This window comes from Nipponia nippon, unplaced genomic scaffold (assembly GCF_047370975.1).
Source record: "Nipponia nippon isolate SJK-2023a ecotype South Korea unplaced genomic scaffold, ASM4737097v1 scaffold_4, whole genome shotgun sequence".
NCBI lineage: Eukaryota > Metazoa > Chordata > Aves > Pelecaniformes > Threskiornithidae > Nipponia > Nipponia nippon.
Genome location: NW_028262358.1, coordinates 88474296 through 88496737, shown reverse-complemented (window position 1 = coordinate 88496737; position 22442 = coordinate 88474296). Strand labels below are relative to the sequence as shown.

General features: G+C 38.0%; 1 protein-coding gene across 5 annotated transcripts in view; it reads right to left on the bottom strand.

The window, feature by feature from the left end:
• Positions 1 to 22442, bottom strand: part of UBE3D (ubiquitin protein ligase E3D) — an 83834-nt gene that overhangs the window by 37649 nt on the left and 23743 nt on the right. The gene's annotated exons all lie outside the window — the stretch shown is intronic.

Here is a 22442-nt window from a genome sequence, read left to right as displayed (position 1 = left end):
CTGTCACTCCATCCTTCCCATTTTCTCTTCTTATTTCTTTATCCCCCCCTTCCTCAGAACTTTTAAACCTTTTAGCCTATTTCAACCAAATTCTCTTAAGAAAGATCTCAAATATATTAGGTTTTGGGAAGTTTCATGTTCTCCTGAAAATCAATGTCTGAGTAGTGAGAAGAAATCCACATTAGTTACTCCACAGAGAAAAGCTGCTGTTGGAGCTCAGCAACATATATATCGGATAATCAAGTGATGTTTACCTGGGACAATATTAGCATAAACTCAATAATATGACCTTTCTATCTAGCAAAACCAATTACTATAACCAAAGTAAACATGTTCTTCACAGCCTACCATACTCCCTGACGAGTAAGCCAAATTGAGAGACTTGGTGCTTTTACTTAAATTTTGTGGGTTCAGGACAACTGGACGAGAAAACTTCTTAAGTTTTGGGGCAGGAAGAAGGATTGGTGATAATGGAACTGGTCCCCAGCAAGAGCAAGAGTCAGAGCTCTTCCCAGTGTTAAACAAACTTGAGATGCGGCCTCTGCAGATTAAAATGACACAAACTCACCCCTTCTGTTCCATCTACAAGATATACATTAGTCTCATCCATGAAAACACAATAAACAGACATAAGATTAAAAGATATAATTAAAACCTTCATATAACTTTCTTTTTGAGGAAGACAGAACCACATGTGATGAATGCTAATCGAACTGTTTAATATATTTCTGGCATACATTTCAGAACTGAACTGAAGTAGTACAGAAAGTGAACAGAGCAAAATACCACTCAAGGGGGAAGACACTTGGCTAGATGCTGATATGAAATAACTATGTGGTATGTGCTAAACTGTCAGAATGGAGCATTCAAAACAAGTAAGAAATAAAGATGAAAGGCTGAGACTATCTTCCTCCTTGTCCTTTTCAATGCTTTCTCTAAGGAACGAATTGTTTGAAGAAGAAATTTAAAGCATGATATGATTGTCATGTTCCCATAACCAGGCAAAGAAATACAGCTAAGGAAAGTAAAATTCCTATAGTAATATGTGAAAGATGTTTTAAAAAATGAAGTGGTATTTTCAAAGCTGTTTAGCTAATAATAATGGGAAATCCAGGGAAATCTAGATTTCTTAAAAAAACAAAACAAAACAGCAAATGTTATCTGAAATTCAACCAATTAATTCTGAAAGCAGAGACAAGAAAAACTTGAAAACAACTACTCACAAAAGACTAAAGATAAGGCAACTACCTCTCCGGCAGAAGTAATTGATCACAATGTTTTCAGATAAGCACATTTGATTCACTGTGCATCAGAGAATAGTATTTCTCCACTGCTTATTATGGAATTGATCCCAATTAATTGCTAAAATGCCTACATAAGTCAGAGTAACATTTGAAAATTGTGTCCTTAAAAGCAAGGTTTAAGACACCAAAATCATGAAATACATTTATTTCATAATTCCTTGATATAAGTACTAGCAAGCAAACACAGTCATCCATCAGGTTGTGGAACCCACCCATACTGCCCTAAGTTTTCAGTAAAACCCAACATTCATGGCATGTCAGTGAAGCAAGAGAAATCTTTGTATTTCAAAACCAGGAAAAAATTATAAGGATTCTCACAAGATTTTGAAAAACTGGACCAGACTTCTTACTAGGTTGTATTTCTTTCAAAAGAAGCCTCTTCCATCAGTGCCAAGGCCATTTATCAGTAGTAATCACCCTCCATCTTGCATGAGATTCCCATCAAAATGCAACTGTCTCAGCAACAGACAAATTAAGTCTGCTTTTGAAGAGGAAGAGGTAAGCCCTTTTTGCTTTCCAGAGCACCCCCATCACCACCTCCGATTTACCAGGCTACTTCTATAACTACATTAACCTAGGGTAGTCTACAGAGATTAAAACAGGAATATGAAAAAGCTCTTACTCAGGGTACCACTCAGCGTGGCTACCAAGGCACTGGATTAACTTGATTAGTTATGACCTAAGTAAACGTGCTCTGTATTTAGGGCCCCAAATGCTGTGAAACCCTTGAAGGAGATTACTATGTTAGCTATGGCTTCAGTGTTTTGCTGAATCAAGGCCGTGCTGAAGAATCCAATATAAAAGCGGACAGAGGCTCAGCCCTGACTCTCAGAGTTCTCTGAATGTTGTTAAAGCTGCCCTTTCCATGAGCTACAGCTCTGATATAAATGAGAGATGACTTTATTGAACCAAAGGACAAACCTGCTAAATTAAATAACTATTTGTAAAAATGATTTAATCTAAAAACAATTCTAAATTATGGTTGATGATCTGTCTATATACTTAATATGCCAGGAGGCTAAGTTATTTATACTTTTAATTATCCTTGCAGTGATCTAAAAATGACATAAAAATCAATGCATGCTCATTAGCTACTAAACTCTTGCCAAAATTTAAATAATAAGGAACACTAAGAAGTACAGTGCTTCCAGAGCCTACAGCAAATTCCTGTGGAAAAAAACCTTTCTTTACAGAATCACTGCTTCCCTCCTAAAATAAACATCTGCAGTCTTGTTCTAATGCCATTCATTATTCATCCTCAATAGCTGGGAGTGTCAAGTGAGGTTTCTAAGGAAATCTCCCCTGGGATCTTTACTGGTTGCATGGTATCCCAAACCAACAGGTATTAAAACTCTTGTGAGAGACAACAAAGGGAAGAATGGAAATTTAACCCGCTGGTGTCCTTGCAAGGAAATGAGCAAGAGAAGAGGAACATATCAAGGGAAGTAAGAAGACACAGAGCAGTGATCCAGGGACCCACGTGAGGAGGTACTTTTTTAGATTTATTGCACTGGACTACAGTGGCCAACAACAGAAGCTCCCTCTCTAAGTTTTAAACCTTGTTTTTTTTCAGTGCATCCCTATAAAGACAGGATGAAGGTTTATTTAACTGAACTTCTATACTTTCAAGTAGTCTCAAATACTTTCTCCTGTAAAGCATTCTTATAACAAAGTTACTCATATATAATCCTTATAATAAAGTCAGATCACATATAGAGTATATAGTACATTTACTTTAATATGTTATATACAATTATATGGTAATTAACTATATATTATTATATGATTATGCATATTTCTATAAATTAATATAAATATATATTATAGCTGTATACACACACACAACCATTATTAAGTCTTCTGTGTTTTTTTCTGGGTAATGCATATTTTGAATGGAGCAACTATGCACTTCTGGAGTCTGGTCAAAAAGAAGTTATCTAGAAATACACTACAAACACAATTCAGCACGTTTTAAATACCTTATCCTACAAAATGTAAGTCCTTCTTGAACTTTCAGTGTGTCATTATTTGAAAAGGACAAGTTATTTAATACTAATAAGAAAGGCTTATAATGAAAATTCAAATTTAACCTCACCAATCTGCCCATTGCTATAATATATTTCAGAAGGGCTAACATAAGAAGTATCAAATGTAGTTGTAATATTTCAAAGGGCCTTTTAAGTAAAATTACGCTATTTGCTCCAATGAGTGCTTTTGTGATTTAAAACAGATATTTTGCATACAATTTTCTCATTTCTAACTCCAATATGTAGCATAAATTAAATAACTCATGCTAAAAGGCACATTAAAAGACAGTGGATTAAACTATTTTGTTTGCATTAGACAACTGCATATGAATCTCAACTACATTAATCTTATTTATGATTTTAAATTATTTTACTACTTCTCAACATGCTTTGATTATTTTAAACTATTTAAGGGAAGTCAGAGAGAGAAGTAAAAGCCGCCTATCTCCACTTGTAAAGTACAGGCCAAATTCTCTTTCTTTTGTTTCACACCAACCAACATTTTTATTAGACTCAACTGTCCTATATTAACTTAAATGTAACTACATTGGTTTTGGTACAGTTATTAAAAAATGCTATTAGCACAAATAAAGCCTGTGTGTAGCCTATAGAAGTCAATTCTCTTTTTCTCAAAGTGGTAAAGGGCAAAATCAGAAAACCAAACTGTGTTAGCACATTGTGCCAAGCCAGACACAGTTATTTACAAACAGATTATTCCTCTGAAGCACAGAAAGCTATCTCCACATAATGCATCTTTTTGCATGGAAATAAATCTTGAGATTTTAATCCTGTCCAGGAGTAACTTTGTCTTGGCGCATGTAATTTCAAAGTAATGCTCAACATACTTTTCCAGATTAAAGATTTTTGGGTGTTCACCTACTGCTTTTCTACATTGCTTTGCCTCCTCCAGCTGGCTGCTATGCAATTTGAAAAACATTAATTTTAAGTTGCAAACCCTATCACCGATAAAATATTTTCATTCCACTGCAAAACAGCACCAACTGTACAGTCTCTGCAGAAGACAAAACAGTATTTCAGCTGCAAGAATGACCGAAATAAGGCTTAACAATCACAGGGAAGGATTAGCAGGTATTCATCTATTCTGCAACCTTTAAGTTGAAGATTCATGACATCTAAAATGAATATATGAAAAGCTAAATCAAGCAACAATGTCTAAAGCAGACATATTCAATGGGACACCTAGATGCATGGGACCATGAACACTGGCAAATGTACTAAACTTAAAATTCATGACAGTACTCAAACCATGCACAGATGGTCAGTGAGTATAATTAAGACATTATCATCTTTATTTAGTTTCAGCACCAGGTAAGCAAGAATAGGCTGATCACAGAATGAAGAGAAAAAGGAATTTTAATTTTGTGGGAACTGACCTTGGATATAAAATCCCAAGCCTGCCAGGTACTTCCCAGGATATGTCCTACCAGCAAAACCACAGCACATAAAGGCACAGCAGCAGCTATATCCACAGAGCCAATCCGTAACAGTAACTGCATATGGGGAGAGAAAATCTTTCTTCATTCATCTGCCAGTTCAAGAGTTTGTGGCAAAATCTGAAGCTGTAAAAGCAGAAAACTGCAGCAAATTTTCATCAGTTAGAATGAAGCTCTGCTTTAGAGCACCTCACTGAGGAATACAAGCTCATGGAGAAAACAGCTCCTGCTGGACTTGTGATGCTCAAATATATAGACATCATAGGAAGAAAACATGGCAGACAGAATTCAACAGATTCACAATGTATTTCCTTGAAACTACTTTTTAAAATTCCCTACATCATTTTTGCCTAGCTGGATGCAAGAGCAGAACTCACACATTAATTTAGAAGTTCTCCTACAAAACGAAGAAAAGCACAGGAGCTTAGCTCTTGCTGGGCATTGCCTAAAGTCCGCTGTGACTGCTCTTGAACATCCACGCTATGCAGAACTGCTGGCGCAGCTCCAAAGTACAATGTAATTGCAGACTTCTCAGCAGCAAAGCAACGTGGTCCCACTAAAAGGAGAAGCAAATTACTCTCGTAAAAACTGCATGGCCAATGCTTTAGAATGTGCTTCTTCACTTTAATGGTTGTGTTAAGGCTTTAAGCTGCAGTTTTTGAATGTCTTACTGCATCCCAGGTGGAAAGAATTCAAATAGTTTTGCTGAAAACAATAAAGATACAGATTGCTGTAGCCAGATCACTGCTGATAATTCCCCATAGTGGAGGATGGCACTGCTGATGGTCATCACCATCTAGACTAGCAACAGTTCTACTATGACTCTAGACTGTAGTTTTCTTGGATATGCCTGCAACTCAGAATGAAGGGATAGCTTTGCCTGCTCCTTAAAATACTTTTCTTCACCTTTAGCACCTCTTGATTCCTTCCTGGATACATCTTACTCTAAATTAGAACAGATGGCTCATAATTTCCCTAATGTATGGCAATAACTGTAGACTACTGTGCTTGGGATGGATGCAGAGGACACAGAGCAGCATGCTGTTGGCCTACTACTAAAAGCCTGACTGGTGCCATCTTACTTACATGGAATATCAAATGTGAGCAGCAGCACCACTGACCTAAAAAGCCTCCCTTCCCAGTATGTATCAACAGAATACTCAAATTCTGAGGTTACTTTTTTTTTTTTTTAAAAAAAACCTTCCAACACTTCAGGTATGTAGAAAAATAAGGGCCACTCCCCTGGCAAATGGGAATAAGTGTCTTCTAATAACTTTCATTTCCTGAAGGGTAGAAGTGCACAGCAGGGCTGTAGAAAAACAAAGTACTATGTAAAAGCTTCTTCACGGCAACTGCTGATATCAATACAGTTACCCTACAGTAAATGCAATTCCAGATAGCTCACCCTTGAAAGATTCATGTAATTTTAAGGAAGCATTTCCACTTGCTCATGGGACTAGTGATGTCTGGTGGACCGGCTGCCTTCCTCAGCAGACTCTTCTTGTAACTGTTGTTTTCAAGCTATAGCTTTTTCTCATCACGGGCATTAAGAAGGATGCTCTCCTCTATAAAGCCACCTATTTTACAGCAATTGTGGGAAAAGCACCATTCAGACTGTTTATGTCTAAAATTGTTCCAAGGGTTTAAAAGTCAGGATTGGAAGAAGGAAGGTGGGGGTAACTGGCAAGGCAGACAGAAAGAACTGTCACACACGCTTCATTTCCCCAGAGAAATAAAACATATTTGCCTCAGTGTATTTTTTTGATAAAGCAAGCCCAAGAACTTACAGAATTTTTTCAAAAGACAACTCTGCTGGTTACCTCTATTCACCGTCACCCTCTAGTGATGCACCGTAAATGCAGGGGGCCTCTGCCTACTTGTGTGCACACCAGCCAGCGTCTCCTGTAGGCAGCCTACCTTCCCACCCAGAGGCTGAGGCAACAAGCTATCTCTCAGCCCCCCCAGGCATCATGACACTAGGCAGAAGCCACAAAGAAAACACAAAATGTCTCTGCTCTCTCCTGGGCTACACTTCCATCAAGCTCTCATACAGGAGTGATTTTACCAACTCTTTCCTCCCTCCTTTTCCTCCCACAGGTTGGAAACTCTAATCAAAATATAGGAGGCAGACTCAGGAAGAAGACATATTTATCGATATTGACATATCTTGAGTTTTGAATGCCCAGATGCTATCAATAGCACTACTCTCCTGAGGTGCTTTTACAGCTTTTCATGAAACTATAACCTTAATTTAAAAGTCATCAAAATGAGATGTTCTATTGTAGAACATAAAACACATGGTGTCAAGTATCCTGTCACAAATACAAGGGCCCTGTACCTCAACAGAAAGTTTCCCTATGTGTAAATGCTGCATTCAGTATCTGAGAATTATTTTGCACCATGTAAAATGTGAAAGTCTGATTAACAGGTAATCAAAAAGACCAAATCCATCATGGCAAGGCACATCAAATACAAAAGTTAAATTTTCGAACTAGGTCAGTATGAAAGGTTCCAAAGACCTCACAAGCAGTCTGCCCGGACTCGGCGAGGGTCAGATGCTTAAAAAAGAGAAGACCCATCTCATTTGAAATGGCATTTAATTCACTTCAGTTCACCCAATCAATTCTCAGATGAGCAAATTATTCAAAGAGCAACAAAAAAAAATTCAAAGAGCATAAGAAAAGTTTAAAGCTGGAGACAGTAAAGATAACTTAGCTATCAAAGAGGAGTAGAACTTTTCATAATGAAAATAGGGGCAGTGAACCAAGCTGCAACACCTTAACAAGGAATTTTATTAGTATATTTATTTCAAAAGAAACTAGTATACAATGTCCAAGGTTTAAAGACAACAACTATACTTACCATTCTCGACCTCTTATAATAATTCTAAGCATCACAAATGCAAGTTCAAGAATTATTTTAAGTTATTTCAGCTCCCAGTTTCAACTGTGATTGACTTGTTTTCCAGTTTCATCTGTTTGAAGTCTTCCTTTGCTCAACAAGACATTACTGAAATCAGTCCAAAAATACCTGGTTCGCTTGCCCAAAACAGCTACCAGATGATTTCTAAATTGGTAGATCTGATTAAAATATCTACAGAGTAGCAGCAACTGTGTCATGTGTGCCCAGTTTCAATACCCATTATTGACAAAATCTCAAATCTCACAGATGAGACAGAAAAAAAAAAAAACAATTCAAGAGATGAAAGATAATGGTTTGGAGCTTCACAAGATTTAAAGATTATTTTGCCAATTCTGCTTCCAAAAAAGCAGAATTTTGTAGCCAGAATAAATCATCCTACATTAAGCAAGGCGAACACAATGACGTTCCAAGACAATGCTCCCATTACTTATTGAAACAAAACCTAATTATTATCTGGGGCATGGCAGAGATTACATATTCACTAGACAGTGTGAAAATACATGTACATGCTGCTTAAAGGTCAGCATCTGTAGCTTAATCAATAATCTAGAACATCTATGCGTCTGCATCCTTTTATACAATATTCAGTGTCACTGCTTGTAAAAACGGTAATACCAGCCCCAGCTACATTCAGGCTTGCGTTTTTTCTTCAACACTTTTTTGGGATTGTTCAGCCCACTTACCTCCAGACTGCCCTGTATGGACTGCCAGTGAATGCAAATTCTTTCAGAGGAACCTCACTGAACAGCTTTTCAGAGCTAGCTATCAGAAAGCCTTGATGAATGGGGGCTTTTGCAAAGAAAAGGAAGTATATTTTCCCAGTCACAGTTCCAAATAAGGTTTCTGACAATGGCAACATAAAATTCACCTTTACTACAGTAACTTACACCCTTAAGGCATTACAACAAATATGCAGTGTTACGGATTTTTCTTGTGGTGTGTGAGAATTTAAGTCTGAGGATAGAATACCCGATACAATAGGATCTGGACACGCCTGCAGAAGCAGTGAACTCAGTTCCATGAGACTGCAACATCATTTTGTCTGATGCTTCACTTGTGGCTCTGAATGATCTACAGAATGGAAACGTTATTAACTCTGAAATGCTGACAGAGTAGCACTCTTACAGATTTGGTAAAAGGAACTCAGAAGCAAAGCTTAATTCAAAACAGCAAACACTGAAAATGAAAATGGCAGGTTTACCCAAAGGAGGACTGAATGAAATAGTGTAGGCATTTATCAATGTATAACTCTCATAAAAGGAGGAATGGCTAATTTCTTGAGAGAGACAAAGAATGTGTTTAAGTTTAGAGTGCAAAATTTCTGGATACACAGATTGCTCAGACTTACAAACGGAGTGAAAAAATCTAAAGCAACTATGTTGCTTTGAAAGTGTGCTACTTTAAACCTTCTACCAACCACACCATGGCCGCTCATAAAATCTTTTTGCTAAAAATATTAGGTTCAATTTTTGTAATTTAATTCAATGGACTAATTTTACATCAGATTTTTCATTTCCAAGCCCTTAGAAACTCTGATTTCCTAATTACTGAAAGAAAATGAGAAGGAATTGAACACAGAGTATATCATGAAATACATTCCATTTAATTCTCCTTCTAGAGCTTCCTAGGAGAAGGCAGCAGGGGGACGCTAAACTGAGGTTCCAACAGAGGTATACATGAGTAAAAATTACCTCACAGAGAAGGAATAGATATTTGGGTGCTGAAGAATAAGGTTAGGAAATCAGATAATTGTACAGGAGAATTAATCCTCCTGCTAAGAAATGAGGCAGATCTTTTTAATCTTCTGGTTTTTTTTCTTCAGTGTCACAAGTAGTTTCCTTCTAACAATGATAAAAGTTTTCCACTGCTGGTTGCTAGTATAGTGAAATGGCCTTAAAATTCAAGAGGTGCTGTCACTCCATTTTTCTTTTTATATTAGTGTTTAATAGTAACTTTGGCTTTGGGGTAAAGGGATATAGAGGAAAGATCCTTCATACCTCTTTCCATGATTTCAGTTCTATGTTTATCAAATTGTCTCAATTTTTAAAGCGCACTGGACTGTCTGAAGAGCAGCTTTATTCTGCATGGCTAAACATAGAAAAGTTTTTGTCTTTAATAAGGGCTTAGATAAATAATCCCAAATACCAGTAGGCCTTGTTAAAATAACACCATAAAATGTTTACACTTCCTTATGATTTTGAAAAAAAAAAAAAAATTGTCTACATATAGGGCTGAGCTCATGCTGATCAAGAGGCCTTAGGGAAGGGACTGTTGAAATTCATGCGACTAGCCGTTAGAAATGGATTTATAGATGCAATTTTGATAAATCAGCATAGGTTTACTAAGCAATGGTTAATTTTTTCAAAAAATTAGTAGTTACAGCTGAAAATAGAAGACATGCAGAACCAATGCTTAAATGCTATAAAGCTGGTGTGACCTGTTGGTTCTGTGCACTGTGAGCACACTGGGAGGTATTTTCACCACTCACTTTTAGGTACCCAGTGACCTGACTGATGAGCAGGGATGAGACAGCAGATGGAGATACTGGCCCCAGCTGCTGACCCTGCCTGGACATCAGAACTGCTCATCACTCATTTCCTAAACTGCCACGGTTCATGGTGCAGTGTCTTTAAGCAATCCAAAATCGGCAAAAATTTACCTTCAATCATATGTTCTAAACTGCAGCAATTGAGGACTTGACTGTCAAGTGGCTCAGACAGCTCTGCTGCAAAAGCAGGGCAAACAGTTGGTACAGTAACCTCAGCAGCCAAACCAACCCTAAAACCATGACTGAAAAGCAGGGTTGGCTTAAGCGAGGCAATCTAAGTTCCTCATCTAGGCAGTGGAGGGAGAGGAGCTGAGAGGTGGTATGCCCCACGGGCTGGCAGCAAACCCAGTAAGTAATGTGGTATCCCTTTGCTATACCATCTTACTAGTGGTTACACCACAGTCCCAGTAAAGGCTCTAACCACAAACCAAGGGAGCACAGCATTAGGCACTATGTAGAAAATATTGCTCGTGACCACAGAGCTCACCGCTGATCTATCACTTATTGGGACAGAGCTGCCTGTTGAAACTTCTAGGGAAATGATGTGAACTGTACCCATGTTGGATGCCAGTATCTTCCCACCAGGCCTCTCCAATTGCCTGCCTCCCACTGCTCCTCATCACCGCTGTTGGAACAACCACCAGCCTCAACACCAGCACCTAGTACCAGAGGGATGGAGTCTTTGATACCCTGTCCTAACAGTATTGAAATAGGTTTGCATTCAGGGCCCTAGACTAGCAAGAAATAGTAACACTTATTTCCTCAGCATGACCAACCAGGCAAGTGGCGAAGAAAAATTATTTTTAAAAAGAGATTCAATGAAATTGAAGTTGAATGAACCAATGGTCTGTATGAGCAGTGATGGCAAAGCACTGCTCTTGCCCTGTACCTAAAGCCCTGGGTTCCCTGGGCACTGCCTAAAACACTTCCCTGGATGTTCTCATGCAGGTTATTCCTACCAGCTGTGCCACAGGAAGATTTGCATATGCTCCATAAACCTTAATTCCCTTTTTAAGGCCTATTATACCAAGCAAGAGGCCATTACTGAAGTTGAAATGGATTTTCAGAACAATATAAAGATGAAAATGTTTTCTGGCCTCTGATTTTTAAACCTTTGGGTAAAACTAAATCACTTCCACAGTGCTGTTGATATTCCACATACAAGTATTCACAAATACCAGGCACTCCAGAACATTATGCCTGAATCCAAAGGGAGAAGTTATCCTGCTGTACAAATAAAAGCTGTAATCACTGTTCACAAAAAGCTCTCAGCTTGTTGCCTTAGAAGTTTGGGGGTTTTTTTTCCTGATATACTGACTTCAGAAGAGAAGGAAATTCAGTATTTCGAGATGTAATTACATGACCCTGCAGCAAAGTAAGGAACACCACAAATCACAGAATTGTTTGATCCTGAGAATTCGCTGACAGCAAAATTTATTATTTCCACTCATTCAATCCAAACCATTGCCAAACAAAAGCTTAATTACTAAAGTTAGAAATTCACATATACCATATTTTACCTTTCCCACTGAAACTGATTTTTCTGGAACAGTTTATTTTTATCATCATTTTCCATCTTCACTGGTATGATTGTGGCAAAATTTGTACAGACGCTCACTCGATGCAGCTATGACAGAACACTGACATTAAAATATCAGGTGTGGCTACAAATCAAATTTAACAAGCAATTAAATCCTAAATAAATAAATAAATAAATAAATAAATAAATAAAACCAGCAGTGAAGAACACAGCTTCCTTTCCTAAAAATAACTGTAAGCTTAATTCAAAAACATAAACTGGCATAGCACACGCACACATACCTCGACAGAGTCAGATCAGTGAATGCAGATTATTTTGGCTCTTTAATTTAGTTTTATGAGCTTTCTTAAAATTTTATGGATCAAGAAACAGGGGAACCTAGGCTCAACTTAGAAGCATGAGGAACAGGAAAGGGAGACATACAGCCTGGCAGCTGAGTTCTGGACATGAGCAAGAGTGGCACTGGAAGAAAAAAGGAAGAGAGAGGGGATTTAGATGGAAGATTAAACCTAGATTTAGCTAAGTTAAGTCAATGCTGATGCAGGAGTTGATGTTACAGACAGACCAAAAACGTAGCTTTGATGAAAAGAAGTAAAGCAGGCATAGAAAGACTGAGTCACAGCCACCAGCTCAGTGAGAGAAGCCTTTGAGTAGATGACCTGATTCAAAGAGGAGATGCAACAGCTGAAAGTAAGACAGCTGCAGATAAAGTACTATAAATCCTTTGCAAATAACGTTAATTAGAATGGACTTCAGATGTAGAACACACCATAGGTAAAGAAATAATGCCACGCTTGATAATTACTAAATTGTTGAATAGCAGCCCAATCAAGACTGTGATACCAGTGTGGCTCTCCATGCACATGCAAACTCATCAGTCTGAAGAGCTTCCAGAGAGCAAAAGAGATATCGTGAAGGTAAACTTGAAAGTCTTTTGGCAGGTCAGTGACAGAGTTGGAAAACTGAACCAGAAGGCATCTCCCAGCCAAAAAGCTCACCTCCCTGCAAGAACAGGCATTGTCTCGAAGCATTCCTTTTTTGCAATTTTATCATGCTTCATCTTAAAAGCAATTCTGTTTCTTGACAACATTATTCCTACTAGAAGGCTCTGCGGGAAACTCACTGCTCTGATATTAGAAAGCTTCCAATCTCCAGTCCGACTTTTTCATAATCAACTATATCTGTACGTTCTCTCCAATTTCTATTGAAGGCAATCAATGAACACTACAGTTAGCTGGTACCCACCACTACCCTATGTTCTTGAAGCAATTTGCTGAGTTACACTTGCATCAGACATAATTGGTGACAGAAGAAACTCGCCGGGACAATCGTGTTAAATTCAATGGTCCTACGCGTAAAGGAGACCTGCAGAGGTGCTAAAAGTGAGGGGCAAAAACCAGCTTCTCAGTAACTCATTTTTTCTCACAGTAGCCAGTGAGAGTTTCATTGGTTTCAGAAAAACAAAATGTAGTTTTCAAGAAAATCTCTCAAGTCAGACAAGAGTTTGTATTTCTTAATCATCATGACATGCTTGAAAAATTAGAGGCCTTAATAATATTAATGACATGCAGCCACTTCTGTTTGCAATACAACAGCTGAACAACAGTTTGCAGCAATAATATGCAAACAGCTGAAAATGGGAAGTAGAGAATATCGACGGACAAATTTTTTAGGTATGACTACACCCAGTAAAGCTCACAGTTGGTAGCAATATTAGATCCAAAATCCACTAAATCATTAAATTTCTGATGGCTCTTCTTAGTGCCATTTTAAGTCCCTTTTTCAGAAGATGACTCTTTGCATTACCAGCATTAATTCCAGCTGGTCAAAACTATGATTGATTTTTTTTTTTTTCCCAATTAAAAGATATTCCCCAACTTCTGGAGGAAGTTTAAAATCTGGAAAAAAATTTAGTGTAAAAATACTTAGAAAGGCTTCAGCAGTGTCCTCTGTAAGCCATACAATTCTTTCCATCGCAAGATATCAACTTTGGATAAAAATGAGGAAATACATTATATTGCTCAATCATATTGCTTCCTGAGATACACAGGACAGTTGGGAAGCCAGCCAATAAGGAAAAAGAAGTACATACGAAAGTGCAACTACCTCAACAACATTTCCATACTGAAATAAAACAGTTTTGGAGGGTTCAGAAAAATCAATGTCTACAAGGGAAATAAAAATTGTGCTTAGTTTAAAACCCAGCTTCTAACCAGTTCTGCTACTGATACTGCGCAGCAGCCTTGATCAACTGAACCCATCAGTACCAGCTGAAAAGCCCCAGCTGCAGCACTGGAGACATGGACATCCAGCTGACAGACCTGGCTACAGTCATTTCCCTGAAGAACCATCTTCAATGAGACGCTGTACAATTTTGCTTTCTCCAAGAAAGCCAGCAAAACCAGGGCCCACAGGAGTACTCGAGTGATTTCTGTATTTCTGCCTCTGGGCCTATGGAGAACTCCATAATATCAGAATCCAGACAGTGTCGCAGTGAAGTAAGGAAAAATTTGAAGGCTTAACAGGTATTATGGTAATGCGTACACTCTGGGAAGAATGTAAACCAAATTTAATACTCTGTTAACCATACACAGAGGGAAAATGGGCACGGTCAATCCAACAGCTCACATCTGAGTAGATCTCATAGTCCTGCCTTCGGCAATTATTTGACTGAAATTCAGCAACATATTTGACTGAAATTCTAAAATTCTGCAGCAATTTTATTCCCTGGAACAATACTTTCTACCTTTCCAGTCAGATCTTCTCCTCTTGTGCCTCAAACATTCATACCCACACAGGCATCACTTATTATGCCTAGTAGTTACACAAATTATTTCATTTATATCTTAAGGCCAGTATTCAGAGGAGCCAGCATGAGAATTGCTTGTTCTGTTTATCCTTGATGCTACAGCATTTGAAATAAGCAACCAACAGCAATATCCTATTGTTGCCACACACAAATGGAAATACCCTGAACAACTTCACAAATTAGCCTTCCTTGGTCTCAAGTCATATGCTCCAAATTTGCTTTAGCCTTACCAATTTAAAAAGTATTGCAAGTAAAATTAGCAGTCTAAATCATTTTGTTAAGTTAGTTTACACAGCCTGTCATGGAAAAATACAATAGAAACAACAAATCCTAATTAATTTAAAACAGCCCAAGATCCTAGAATTCAGTAAATCAAGTTTTGACGTTTAAGCAGTTCCTGTCAGCAATCTGTCCAACAGGCTTTTGTAAGTTTTGGTTTTTCACTCTTGGCTCATTATAGGATTCCTGCCTGCTCAAATAGATCCTGTCATTTAAAAGGCATTATAGGAGTTGAGTACTTAGAGTTCCCAAGTGAACCCAACAGTCTTTATAAGTCTATGAGAAACGAACTGTAAGCCTCTAAGTGGAAAGCTGCTCTAGTTTGACATACAATTATGAAATTATCCTCAACAGATCGTCACTATTGTACTTAGGCTATCTGGCTTTCAAAAAAGCAGTGTTATAAGAAAAGCGAAATGAATATAATAGAGATACACACATGTCATGGTAAGACTTGAATAGATGTGACATTGCTGTCCCTCCAGCAAACTGGCCAGTAAATCTAACTCCTAAACGTAATCAGGAAGAACACCGACCACATGCTGTAATCCCCGTGCAAAGTTTAGGATCCCCATGTCCATTCTGCCAGCATGAATGCAGAATTGTTGTTTGCTAAATCCCCCAATCCTCGATCTAGAGGCAACTCTCTGAAACTAGCAGATCAGTTTAGAAGAGGTTCAAAGAGTACCACACAGCAGCAGTGAACTTCTGGAACTTGCTGTTACAAGAGACTGTGAAGGCGGACAGCACCAGTAAGGTCAAAGAGTGTTTATTGAAATAGATGGTCAAAAGATGCATGAGCAGATAGTAAAGGAAACAAGCAGGGCTGTACCCTCGAACATCCTTAACACAACAACTACAGAGCTGAGCAGTACAAGGAAGAGCTGAGGCTCACATGCCACTCTAAAGAACACCTCTGGATGTTGGAAGGAGGATACTGGGCTAGATGGTACACTGCTCTGGCCCAGCATGGCATTTCTTACCTTCTTATCCCGTAAAAGTGGAATTAACTACCTGGCAATGCAGTTGCTTCAGACAATACATTTTGAGTTAGTTTCAGATAGCCTTGCTGCTTTTAATTCACAATTTTTTCCCATCCAACTTGACATTTCTCTCATTGCCAATCCTGAGATTCCCAAAAGAGCTGAGCTACAGCAATACGAACCAGAGACACATGAGAACTACCAAAACTGTGCTTACCTAAATTACAGTGTTTCACAAATAAATACGAAGAATAAAACAGGAAAAAATATGCAAGCCTGAATTGTATTTTTTGTTCTACCATATTACAGAATCACAAATGCTGATTCAAAAGCATATTAAATATGATAGGAGATCTTAATAGCATAATTACATATTTTTTCTAAAAAATTAGAACATAAGAAGTAGCTAAGCAATACCACTTACAGTCAATTTCTTATTTTTACATTGCCAAGTACTATGTATATAGCATTTAACACTTGCAATGCAGAGTACAACAGCAGCACCCTGAAAGATGAGTCGTGACACATCAGCATCTTTCATGCTACACAAGAAGAAAGGCAGGCTATTGGTCAGATTATTAACCACTGGTTACATGATTTGGGATGGCAAATCCACTTTTTAAAAAGCAGTCAGAACCCTACCTGCTCTGACTTCAACGCTAAATCTCAAAAGATGAGCAAAAAAGGCAACCTAAGCAATGAGCTCAAGCTGGAATGATAACATGCGCAAAATTTTTGAGCAAAAACAGAAGAGACCTTATTTGGTAGACAAAGGCTTTATTCCAACATTTTTCTCTACTTCAGTTAGTACTTTTAATGCTATTTAAAATTGGAAAGATTAGATACCAAAAATATGACAGCTCCGAAAAATTGGAAAGACATATCAGACCTGTGTTTAGGAACAAGAATGAAGTTCTTAAGTAACTACCATAAAAGGATGGTGCACATGGCAGGTCTAGTTTCAATAAACAAGAACAATAAACAAGGATATTTCTCCTGAAAGTTATACTGAAAAGTTGCATACATCTTTTCCTAGAGGTGGGATGTTACCAGTACTGAAGAACAGTTCTTTCTTCTGAAGAATGATTTCTAGCTAAAAATAATATGTCTCAGATGGAGCTTTCATCTCTTCCTCCAAGCTACAGCCCAAGCATTCAAAGTTCAGGAGGCTTATAGCTTCCACATGGCTATCAAACTCTGAAAAGTATTTTTTTTCCCTCCTGCCCCAAAACCCTGTCTGGCATCAGACTGCATCTTTCAAAAATCTTTACCTGACTGCTCAGTCCGCTCTTTTAAGGCAAATCACCCCACCTGTGGCATCAGTTCTCTTAACTTGATACCATGAAAGAATTCAAGAAGGGAACAGAAAAAAAATTATCTGAAACAAAACAGATCCTTCATGCTCCATTTACAGTCACACCCACTCATTTAGTCATTCCAGGTATAGCACAAGAAGTTTCCTATACCACAGAAATCATCTTAAAGAGAGCACAGAACAGTGAAACATTGGTCACTCAGTCAGTCAATTCTTGGTCTGTGTTCTCCATGTGTTTTCTACAGGCAAGAGTTACTGAAACACTAGGAAAAGGCATTCTCTTTCAGACATACAAAAATCAGTGAAATAGGACACAGTATGGTGCTTTTGTGAGAGGTGAATTACTCTAGAGTCATATACAAAATGAAAGCTATTCTTGGGACAAATAAACAACATTCTGGAATACATCAGTAACAGCTTCATGAACAGCTCGCTATACATGGACTGTAATAAAAGCACTGGGACTCAAAAACTCCAGGTTTTCAGCCACAAACTCAATTTTCTAGCTTATTCTGTCTCTCTAAAACTAATAAAATGAACAATTTCTAGAAGTCATTTTTCAACTCTCAAATGATAAGCAGCAAATTCTTACATAGGAGAAGGCTTCTGCAAAAGCTCTAAACCATTCAGAGAGACTAGATGTATATGAGAAATAAAAAGCTATCAATGACTTTTTGACAAAGCTTTGCCTAACACACTACTATAAAGGGAAAAGTGTAATTTTCCTCTAACTGTACCTTCACATACATTTTCTGAGATCAAGTTATGGTCGAATTGCCATGTAACCATATTTTCAATTTTCTTCATATATTTTTACAACACTCTCACTTCAGCAGTATTTACCATTATCACTCCCAGCAGCCAAGGCTGTTTGCATAAGGTGTTATTTGCCAAGAACCTGTTACTTGAAAGGAAGACCTCTTCTGTCTGCACAGCAGATTTGTAGGTGGAGAACAGGAGCCTTGCTGAGAGAAAAGTGGAGGGAACCAACACAATCACATACACGTCATCCATAAGTATCTAAGTAAGAACGGAGCAGAAAATACAGGCATCCTTCTCTAATGGGACTCAACTACATTCATAACATATTTTTTTCAGAGGTGACAAGAAGAAACGACGGCATATAATTTCAACTAGTTTGTTGTAGAAGCATTACTCATAAAGCTCCCGCAAGGGCTAGAAGCCTGACTGTAGACAGACCTACCCAGAACTCATGCTATCACACATAAGACACACCTAAGTGTTTCTAGACCTGTTTAACAGCTGAAGGAGTAGGACACAAATCAATACAACGCTTAAAGGCTACCTGCGGGAAGATCAGAGGAATAGGGCTCTGCAAGGAGAAATGCCAAGAGCTACGCTATGAATAGCATGTCTGGATATACCTAACCATGTCTTAACTTCACAATGCCTTAAAAGCTACTAAACGTTCTTAAGCAATGCAGTCTAACATACAGAGAATATCCAGAGCACAAATGTTAATAATTCATTGCCAAAATAAAGGTATATGGAGAGAGGCTCTACATGACATGTTCTTAGTTTGGTCCTATTCCATATCTTAGTCGCTCTCCCGGAGACTGGAACAAGAGAGATGCTTTTTTCATTCACAGATGACATGAAGCTGGGAAGGGCCATCAGTACGCCATATGTTGGAAATCAAAATGGCCATGACCAACAGGGAAAAAAGTTCTGAACAAAATTAAGATGTAATTTGACAAAGGACAACTGCATAAAAACAGAGAGGAAGGCTGCTTATTAGACTGCAATCTACTGGAAAGGATCTGATGGTCAACACATATCAACAAATTGAACATGAATCAGCATGTTGTTGAGAAAAAGGCAGATGCCACACAAGGGGTAATCACCTTCTCAGCAACGTTCAGCCTAACTCAGAACACAGTTTTGTTACAGCAGGCTTCAGGATCAGCCACCCCCAAACAGCTATTGCTCCAAACGGGTTAATTATCATTGCGGCTGGTATCACTCAGCAGCCAGTAATGAACCATGAACATTTATCCTACTCCAATGTTTGCTTCCTTTGCATTGTTAACATTTCGAGTAATACTGAGTGTACGGTACAATGACAGATATGCCAGTGATTTACTGGAGGCAAGAAAGAGAGTTCTGTTGCTCACTGAAGCACCGTGTTGTTCACAGGACATAATTCCTAGTTTAAGGGGAAAAAAACACTTCCATATCTGAGGAAGAGAAATAAGCATTATGTTAATTATGAAGAATTGCAAAACTGTGCTCTGAATAAAGAAGGAATAAAATGATTTTTGGACCTAGACCGTAAATTTTTCCTGACATCTTACAGAAGTCTTGAAAAGAAAGACCGTGTATAAAAGCTACTACGTTCCCCTCAAGAGAAATATTCAAGAGCATCTCAAGGAATCTGAACCTAAGGGTTACTTCAAAAATGGCATGCCTGAATGTGAATTATTAGACAATCCTAGTTAGGATCTCTCTAGCAGAAGCAGCTTGCCAGTGGAGAATTTCACAAAGCCCAAGACTTTGACTGCTACCATGGAACCATGTATTTATCTCAGAGTAAGTAGATTTATGCTTGTGTAAGTAGACTAAGTACAGATTTTCTTTCATTTCTTCGCCCATGTTTTAGAAATGTGTGATTATGTTATTATATTTAGATATTACAAATAAACGCTTTCATTTCTAGTTTACCTTAATCTGCCTTAACCTATGGCCCAGCTACCCAGCACAGAGTCTGCAGCGTCCGCAGGTAAGAAAGGTGCTTCCTCTCCCGTCGCACAGCTCAGATTCTGGCACTGCAGGAACAGGAGAGGACCCAAGCGTACCCAGTGACTCGCAACAACTGAAGAGGCCCTCTGACATGCAACAGGATATCAGAGTGCACGCTTATCCCTTGCAACTGTTGGGGTCTAGGTCACAAGCAGACCTCCTGCTGACTGCCTCCTACACAGGCGGTATCCTTGCTTATTCCCCCACTCACCGGGAGCAGACCGTGGGCTCTGAAACATTTGCATTATTTCAAAGGCAGGTGTGTGTGCAGAAACAACCAAGGTAAGTATTATAATTATTATTGGAATGTGGGCATCTAAAACATTTGGAACTTGCACTATTCAAGAAATCAGACACTTTGTTCAGAATTCGTGAAATAATATTTGAGATATAAATGCAAACACATTGCATTAAATAAGTTGTACTGCTGTGTTTACATTCCTGTTCAATACAGAAAAACTTCAGTCTTAGTGCACAGATCCAGGCAGTACTTCAAGCCAACTGAAAAATGAGTTAATGGAAACAGGTTGAAGTGCTAATGTCCCTTGTACTGTTCTTTACTAGAAATATAAAAATGGGAAAACAATACTAAACCAATAGTTACTTTGGTTTCTGACCCTTAAAAAGAACACGCTGTTCTTTCTCTTCCATTTTCGCATTTGTCCAGGGACTGGGCAGGGAATATGTCAATTACTGTCAGAGGAGAATTAAAATCTCAGTTGTGCCTTCTGCTCACTGCAAAATCCCAGAGATAAATACAAAGTACTCTTCAGAAACAAGTGATTTGTAACAAGTCTGTCTGGGGAAATGGAAAGAACCGAATTTAATCTCACAGTAAAATTCTGCTGCTGAGAACTCCATTCAAGAAAAGCATTTGTGAATGCTAGGTAAGTGACTAAGTAGATATAACTTTTATCTGAATAACATGTCAAAGTAACTGAACGTGTGTTAAGGTAATTAAATCTTCTCAGAGAGAAAGAATTGAAACTTGAAAAGCAAAACTGTAAGTTCCACTTCTGTAAGACTTAAGAGTAGTAAGTGAAGTGTTTTTCAGTTTAGAGCAGGTAGTGGTTCTTGCAATATCTCCCATTCTAAGAATAAGCAGTTTAAATGGTAATACTTTAAGATTTATTTTGGATCAATAATAACATTTAGATCACAGAGCTTTTCCAGTGCCAACTTCTGAAGCTAGTACATTAATAAAGGTAATTTTTTCTCTTACATGAATAACATTAATAATGTAGTAAGACCTTTTATCTAAACATTAGAATTTTGCATTGTCTCCCTACATCAGAGTCTATTTCAATATTGGATCTGTTTGAAAAATAAAAAACATACACTTGGCAACATTCAGGATAAACACTATGACGAATCACATATTCTTGTAAGATGTATAATTCTCCTATGAAAATATTTAAATTCATATGTACATGCTTGCTTGTCTGTGTGAGACAACATTTTTGTTGCACTTTTGTGAGGTCTTGGGCTATAAATTAGTTGTGTACTGACTGAGTCTGGAGGGAATATCTTCTAAATTTTAAATACATCTGTACCTCTTTAAATCTGTCAGCTAGTTTCCAAGAGCGTAAAGGAAAAACAACAAAACCAAACCATTATTTAAGTGTGACCTATACAAAACCAATGCTTTCTCTTCTATCACTGCAGAAACAAAAAGCAGAAAATTATGCTAAAATCATACTCCATCACATGCAAACACTGGAGCCCCTGCTTAATCAATATTCTCTTATCTTTGCTCTTCAACAGATAAAGGCTTTAACATGTTAGGCAGTGTATGTTTTTCATAACGTAGACTTCAAAGCTTGCTGAAATCAAATGTTTCCTTTATGAGGGCTCCCGTAGACTTGGACACATCCAAGAAAAACATTTATATGGCATGGTACTCAACCACTTTCCTTGCCTCTTCTCTTTTCCCTTCTCTCAGGGCCCCATTTCTTTTTGAAATAATGCCACCACTGGGCTGAAAGCAAGTTAAAGTTAAACACAGAGAGGCTAATTAGACAACTCAATGAACTTCCGAATCGTATTTAGAAAAGACTTTCCTTTTGAGGATATGCTATATGCTGAGAGTATGCTATATTGATATAGCATTATTCATATTCTGCTAGGCTACAGGCGCAAGTATCTTTTAACAGGGACGCTGTTAGATGCATTGTCCGTGTATACAGAGATGATCGTTACACTAATTTATTGTGATGCACTAGACAACATCTGTAGTACTGAAGATAACTTGGCTTAACCAGACAAATTCCAGTCCTGTGAACAGCTCTGTATACAGGCAGGTATAACTTACTAAACTAGTAACTACCCACCTCTACCCTCTTGGTTTCAGCTGTACCAAAGAGGTCCAAATTCTTTACTGTGGGAGTGCAGAGAGGGTTACTCCCATAAATAACTTGACAGATGAGATCAGATTTTCACACAAAACACAGAAATTGAAGGCAAAGAAGGAGATCTGGCTAAACATATGCATCATTCAGGAG